Below are 8386 nucleotides of genomic sequence, written 5' to 3'. Positions count from 1 at the left end.
TTAATTAAATAATATAAGAATAAAACTAATCAAATTCTGATAAGCAAAAAACGTCCCAGAGGGCAGTGTCACCATGTGCCCCATTACGTTATACACTCTTGGGGCATTTCATTCGGTACAGTCCCATGTAAACACCAGCATCCCCTTCTTCAGTACAGTCCCATGTAAACACCAGCACTGCTCCCCTTCGTTCCAGTCCCATGTAAACACCAGCATCCCCCTTCTCCCCATGGAAACAACCACATCACCCCATTTGGTACAGTCCCATGTAAACACCAGCATCTTCCCCCCCTTCGGTACAGTCCCAGGTAAACACCAGCACCCCCTGTCCCCATGTAAACATCACATCCCTCTTCCCTAGCTCCACGTGCATTGCTCCAGCTTCCTGTACCAAGCACCAATCTATAATCCAGGAGGCCCCGCCCCTTGTGTGAGAGACCCGCCCTCTCTGTGACGTCATACCTACCAGGAGCAGTTCCATTCTAGACACGACCCTCCTAGAGCAGCCGGGGACTGGGAGGCCCCTCACTGCCTCTCATAGGTCTCATGCTGGCAGGGATTACTGGAGTAGCTGCGCACGTCGAGCGACCTGCTGTCCAAACCTCCCCATTTCAGCGCTACATAAGGTAACAATCCGCTGCAGCTCTCTGCCTCTATGCACACACGTCCCCCTGAGCCGCTCATACACTGCTGCTGCTTGCCTTGCTCATAACACAATGCAATAAAAAGTTTCCCGAGCTGCGCTGTAATGTAGATCCGTTAGGTCTCCAGCAGCCTGCTAGCCGGTGTCCAGGAATCATGTAGCGGTGTGCCAGTCAGTGCCCAGCAGCCCACTCTCATTCCTGTGCCAGGCTGTAATGTCTGACTGACACCACCTCCCTAGTCTCCGGGGCACAGGCTGAGTAGAATGGCCAACTTGTGGCAGGCAAGGGCTGGGGTACCACTGCTGGCCACTGAGGGGATCACTAATCTGTGGTATGCTGGGAGCCTGGGGGAAGAAGAGTGGAGGCTCCCTCCATCATACCCTAGCATTCCAGGAAGGCTCTGCCTGATCCCTGTGTCTTTCTGCAGTCTTCTGACTCTCTTCCATCTGGCTGGGGATCACTTATTGTGCACTCCCTGCCAAATCTCACTGTGCTCTGCACACACACTCATGGAGCTGGGGATTTAACTCTAATAGTAGTCCTGCTGTTAGATGGCTTCGATAAGGTCCTGCCTGTGTAGCCCAGCAGTGAAGGGGTGTATGAGAGGATAGCTGGCAGGGGCATCCTGATCCCTGATTAAAGTAATATGTGGTGGTCAGAATGAGTAACCGTTTCATACAGGCTGCAGAATGCATGACTGTTACAGTGTTACAGTGTGGCAGCACTATGGCCATGTCATCAGATGTATAGCACAATGATGGGACAGTCATGGTCAGTGAGCACTACAAATTGTAAAATATGTCAACATGTTAAGCATATTAAATATTGTCTACTCAATTTGTTGCCACAGGCAAAATTGATTTTTGGGCATTATAGGCAATAAAGTATGAAACCTGTTTATGTCTAGAACCCACTTGTCTGTTGCATTCAACAGTTGGGTTATGACTGTATTACTTATGGTGCCCACATGATTGTGCCCAATTTCGCTGAAAGTAGATGTTGCAGTGCTTGTCTTTAAGTTGGTTATACATTGGTCGAACAATGGCAAGAATGACTGAGAATCTCTGAGAGTTTCCCCTGTCAATAGCTGCAATTAACCTTTGGGAAGACTTGTGGGAAAACTAAATAGGAGAGCAGAAGAAATGTATGGCCTAAGGCAGATACAGAGAAGAGGCTGGAGATGAAGGAAGCTTCTTGTGCAGCACGTACTGTCTGGCACACAGTTTTGCCAGATGTCACTCAGGTGAAATTAAAGCTCCTCCTATAATAAAAAAAAGCCAAAGAATCTGAAGCCTCCAGCTATCTGGAAAGACAGTGCAATGTCTGGATCTAGGGGGCACATTGGAGAAATGAAGGCACAGCTTTCTGAATCACTGCTGTCACTATCCCTTATGTATATCACAGGGCACCTACATTTCCAGATACTTCTAGCAACCTCAAATATTTTTGCTGCCCATCAAGAGAATATTGTATGGAATTCCACAAAGTAACATCATAATTTAATCTGTATTATGTTTGTGCTACTTTCAGGTATTCCTATCAAGGCAGTCATAAGAAATGATAGAATTGTTACTAACAATTTAATATATTTGGCTATCGTTCGCTTTAGATCTGGGCTACACATGTGATTTCTAGTAACGTGTCATACCATAAAAGCTCGCAAGATCAGTCGGGTTTACGGAAATTTAGTGTTGGCCCAATTATTATTATTATTATTTAGTTAGTAATAATATATCATCTTCGATTATGGAGCCATTCATTTTATGATCTGAGCTCTTGAAATTGCCTCTGATTTTGACCTCTATCATTGTTTTTTTTTTCTTTTTATTGCATCACATACATATTTGCAAACCACACAATTCCTGTTTCCTGTGATTTACAGTGCAGAACCTAAGCTTTCACACATTATGCTATATATTATATAAGAGGATATTTGTAGATAGGTAAAGATGTGGCAGAAGATAAGTATGAAGCTGTAATGCGCCACCTACAGGAAGGAATGTCTGCAGGATGGCATATCTGTATATCATCTTTGATGTGGCTGACAAACAGTCTCCCAGTTCTTTTAAATGACAGGGCTGCTATTTTATGGAGCAAGTTGAGGCTGCCTCTGGCTGTGTCTGTGTTTGCCATCCAGTAGGGTAGATACAATTCCTTCTAAATATCCATATTAGGGATATATTTGCTTCTATTTGTGTTTTAGTTTTGTCTTGTTTAATTTTTTCTGTGCTTTATTGTTACATGTGATGTATGTTTATAAATAGGTTAATATGGTATGTTTATGTAGTGAATGTGATGGTGGTTTTACATAGTACCTGCACGGCTATAGATTGTGACATTTTAACGTTACATTTGTGTGTGTTAATATTTCAGGTTTGTGATTTTTATTTTTTTTTGTATGAAAGTTACATAACCATTGTCATCACTTAGAAGTTATTGCCTACGTTATGGTAGTCTTCTGCTTGCATGTCCTTAGTCCTAGTAGGTTTGCAGAATGATTGGTTTGTTTGTGGTTATGAGTTGTATTATGCCCTGTGTGTATGCACTTTCATTTCTGTAATATCCATATACTATATATGATGAATAGAGAAGTTCTTCTAATGAACTCTATAAAGATTCCGGTTTGTATGCTGTGATCATGTAATATTTCATGGTTTTTAAAGAACCATTGGAAGCCAAAGATATCTAATTTTATTGACTGGGTACATCACTGTTTCCAATTACAGATCTTATATAACCAAGTAAAAGTTAGAACTGCAGGAGAAGGAGCCCAGTCTGCACTGACTGGCTGAGCACAGGTTACATAATCTCACTCTCATCTATAGTCATTGTTCTTTTAAAGCAGACATTAGTCTATTCCAATGATTTATGCAGCTCTCCTAACAAAATAGGTAAGTCATGGTGTAGTCGGCTATCAATGCAGCAGATCTGAGTTTTATTTCACAACTCATTGTGATGTGCTGTTCTGCAGTAGGGTATTCATAGGACTGTAAGTTAACTTGTTGAGTTAGAGAGTGTGAAAGAAATAGTTCACAACTTCAGCTGTATACATCTTTAGGTGTATTTAGGGTAATGTAGATGCTAAATACTGTATATAATGTATGGAATTTATGATTTTATTACTATAAACTTTACCCTTTTGTTTATAGTATGTATAAAAACTAAAGTAGCATATTACAATAATTTGTGCTATTGAAAATGGAATCAAATATTTTAATAAAGAAAGAAGAATCTAAAGTGTAGAAGCGCTCTGCATATTTTTTTATTTATACATATTTGGGAGAATTTTGCAAAGGGGATGAGTCTCTTTCCTGGTATAAAACTTGCAGATTTCAGTGCAATCAATTTGCTAATTACTGTCCTTGTACACTTCTCTCACTAAATCAGGGATCAGCAGCCTCCAGGTCTTCAGCTGTTTTGAAACTACAACTCCCAACATGCTCCAGTCACTCCTGAGGGAGTTTTGATAACAGCCAAGCAAGTATAGTTTCACAATTGCTGTAGGCCCAGAGGTTACTGATCCCTGTAGTAATTTATGACAAAAGTGGGTGCAGTTATGCAGGATGGACAAGGCATCCAAAACCCAATAGAGTTAAACTAATTTACATCAGAACTTGGTGTAAATTACACCATAGGTATGTGTTGGCTCAGAGCTGACTTAGATTTTATCTTGTGATACACTGCCAAAGATCTGCCAGATCTACTAAAAGTCATGTGCCAATGCTACTCTACTGGCAACTTCTCTCATTCAGACTAACTTTCTATGCTATGTGTATATGCTGTTTACTGAATCTGTAATGTATTTCTAGGAGATGTAGCTTCATACATCCGTTAACGCCTCCTGTTGTGAGAGCTGATGGGGAGAAACATATCACAAGCATTGGGAAGGGGAGACAGGCTGAATATAGATCACACAGAAATACACTGACTGATCCACCACTTTTTGCTCATATTCACAAAAGGGCCCCACTGGCCCCATTTCTTCCAACTAGAGGCATGATAGGAAATTTTAGGCCATGTTAAAAGAAACATGGAAAAATTACCCCATATGCACATATTTTGGTGAGAATTAAGGCTGCCACCAGGAAATTTGGGGCCCCATGCAGGAAGATTTTTGTGAACTTCTTTCCCCCATCCTACATTTAATTTAGTGCAACAAAATAGCATGACAGGTTCTGCTCACATCTGGATAGTACATTTCTGTTGTTCTGCTCAGTTATAAGGGCAGAAAAGGAAAAATTATAGCAATGCCAGAACATTGCCGGACTGGTGCTGAACATTACATAACATTATTTTACGTTTAGCATTTTTGAACAGATCTGTGATAAGGTCTCCAAAAGATAACATAATAGGTGATGTTGGATGAAGAAACAGGTACTTCCTGTCCAACCTATAAACTTACATTGTTGGTCCAAATAAAGACAAAAAGCTCCATGAGGCGTCCAGGACCATTTTGAACTTGCTCAATGAGTCCACCATCACCAAATCCCATGGCAGTGCATTCTGTAGCCTCACTGCTCTTACAGCAAAGAATTCCAGTCTATGATGCTAGTGAAATTGTCTTTCCTCTAGACATAGATGATGTCCCATTGTCACTGTTGCAAGCCTAAGTGTAAATAGATCATTAGAAAGGTCTTTGTACTGTCACTTCATGTAGTTGTTATTAGGTGTCCCCGTAGTCTTCTTTGGGGTTATCATTTGAATAACTCCAAGTGTGTTACTCTGTCGTACTCCAATCCACCCATTCCCCTAATTATATTGGTTGCCTTCTTTGCAAATTCTCTCTCTAATTCAGTTATGTCCTTCTTTTACACAGGGGCCCATAACTGTGCACAATACTCTTTGTTTGGCCATACTAGTAATTTGTATAGATATAACTATGTTCTTCTCATGAGAATCTATGCCTCTTGTGATGCATCCCATAATTTTATGTACCTTGGCAGTAGCTGCCTGGCACTGGTCACCAAAGGTCAGCTTGCTGTCCACCAAAATCCCCAAGTCTCTTTCAGTGGCAGTCTTGCCTAGTAATTTACTATTAAGGACATAATCATATATTTTATTTCTTTGACCAAAATGCATAACCTTATATTTGTCTACATTAAACTTAATTTGCCATGTCTCTGCCAATTCTTCCCTAGATCCTTCTGTAATATTCTACTCTTTTTCTTAGTTTTATTACTTTACAGAGTTTAGTGTTGTCTGCAAATATGGAAACCCTGATCTGTAAACCCTCTACCAGGTCCATTGTAAACATAATAAAATAGGAGTGCCTCTATTGCTAATGAGAATCTGCCCTGAAACAAAGGTCACAATTGTGACACAGACAGACATGGACATCACTTATTGTTTCATTCAGTTGCAGCTACTTCCGGCACCAATACAAGTTGGCTAAGACCCCTGTCACATTGACACACTGACTACCTCTGTATCGTCATTCCTCCTCCACCTGGGCTGTCTGGTGGTGCTGTTGGATAAATGAAGAAGACCAGGGGCCAGCGCCAGAAATAAAAGTGTGCACATACTGGCTTCCAGGCCCTTTACCATTGCAACAGTCCATGAGCCCCTGACAGTAGTACCACCAGTACTGCCCCTATGGTGATGACCCTGGTGAGAGACTACAGATGACATTGACTTTCGTCATTGGTTAACCTATCCTAAAGTTGTTCTCACACTCTGATTGGTTGAGCAGGAGGAAATACTCAGGGGAGACTATTTTGATGTTTGTCAGATCTAGGCCATGTGCAGACTATCAGTATTTTACACTATACTGCCTTGTCAGCTGTCAACATGATCTGAGTTTTTCACTTTTTTATATAAATGTATTTATTCAATGCGTTATACATGACTGTGTGGTCTGCTGTGTTAACAAAGTCTTTCCGTATGTAAGGTTAACAATGTATGTTATAAATACTATTTTATGGAAACAAGTAAATGTACAGTCTGGTATGGTGGGCTCAGACATCTGTTGTTCATTTCTTAAGGAGTTTTATGATATAGATATATGTTTGATAGGTCAGCAGTGTTTAAGTACTTGCATGCATTCATATAGGCTTAGAAAGTATACCATGATTTTTATGTAATAGTTTAATGTTTACCATCTAGTGTCGGAGCAAGGCTTGGATTGTTCCCTGGCTCTTCCACTCTGTAGTATGGCCAAGAACTCCTATGTCATTAATATTCTAAAAATCCATTGCTCTCGATTTTTTTTTTCTTCAGTTTCCCCCAGTATGTCCTCATTTGACTCTTATTATGTGATCAAAACTCATCTGTGTATTATCAAAATGTTAAAGTTTCCATGAAGAGGCAGAGTGTGATACACCCACACAGAAAAGCATAAAACAATTCAGTTTGTTGCCATGTGAAGTTTACCATGTGGATTAAAAATTGGAATCTATGTAGAAATGCAAACAAATTAATAATGATATATTTTATAGAGATGAGCGAGTAGTATTTGATCGAATACCTCTCCTGCATAGTTATTGGTATAAAAATGCGCCTGGGAAGGTGGGAGGGGCATCAAATTTTTACTGCGTTTACCGCGTGGTATTCGACCAATTACACCAATAACTATGCAGGGGAGGTATTCGATCGAATAAAACTCGCTCAGCTCTAATATTTTCTAGAAAAGGTATGCAGACTATACACATCACTTTTTATTGATTCTTTTGTGTTGATGAAAAAATGGACAGAAACAGATCGTTTTTTTTTTTTTAACACTGACTCTACGACTTTAGAGGCTATTCATTTGCATCCATTTTTGGCATACAGCTACTTAGATCCACAAGAGTAAGCTGATAACTTGGAGAGGCAGTGATGGTGGCAGCAGCAAATGTTCAATATGCTTGCATGACACCACTGGGACTACATTTTAGTGATGCAAATAACCAAGTACAGCATTTGCCTATGTTTGTCAGTCCCATAGAGTTAAAAAAAAAGCAGCAGTGGACATGCAGAACTGCTACTCCATTCAAACAGTTGGACATGAGACCCCCTTTCTCATGATAAATGGGGTCGCACTATTGGGATGCCAGATGATCAGATACTTATACCTTATCATGTGGATAGGGGTTAAGTGTTTGTGGAAAAACCCTTTTAATTTTGCTCTGCAGCTGATCTAAAATACTTGCCCATGTCTGAGCTGGGAAAAATAGTCCATGCTTGGCTGAAATTAGTGGCCTGAACGCAGCTCAATTGTACTGAACTGACCTGCTGAGCCACGTCTGGGCTGGTAAATCTAGCTAATACACAGACCTTTCTTCCTCACCTGTATGAAACTTCCCTTAAAGAACATCTGACAAATTGATTTGTACCTGTATCAGATTTCATCAGCTTCTACAATACATCACCTTTCTCCTTCAATGGTATATGTTAAAAATGTTAATAAAGAAAATCATATTGGCATTAGTTTGAGTCTCATAATGAAGGGATATCTATCTATCTATCTATCTATCTATCTATCTATCTATCTATCTATCTATATATTACACTCACAGACTCTCTCTCTCTTTCTTCAAAAATGGCTAATGTACAGATATCTGTAGCACTTGTATCAGACTTTACTGTAAAGAATCATGGTGTCCTCCATGCATTCAGTTATCTAGCGTTGCCAACAATGGGTGAGTCACATACTGAGGGTCTGTGAACTACGTGTTGCACCCAATCTGCTGGCACTGCTGTATATAGCTTGTCAGGACAAATGCAAAGTAACCAAACATTTCAATTCAAAGCATGTTACTACTTCA

General features: G+C 40.2%; 1 protein-coding gene across 2 annotated transcripts in view; it reads left to right on the top strand.

Moving 5' to 3' along the window:
- Positions 1-498: 498 nt before the first annotated feature.
- Positions 499-8386, top strand: part of FNDC3B (fibronectin type III domain containing 3B) — a 250420-nt gene continuing 242532 nt past the window's right edge. For both annotated transcript variants that reach the window (XM_075268668.1, XM_075268667.1), the window contains exon 1: positions 499-626. The gene's annotated coding sequence lies outside the window, so the exon portion shown is untranslated. The remainder of the gene's footprint in view (positions 627-8386) is intronic.

Source organism: Leptodactylus fuscus, chromosome 3 (genome assembly GCF_031893055.1).
Source record: "Leptodactylus fuscus isolate aLepFus1 chromosome 3, aLepFus1.hap2, whole genome shotgun sequence".
NCBI classification, from domain to species: Eukaryota; Metazoa; Chordata; class Amphibia; order Anura; family Leptodactylidae; genus Leptodactylus; species Leptodactylus fuscus.
This window is presented reverse-complemented; position numbering and strand designations above follow the sequence as displayed.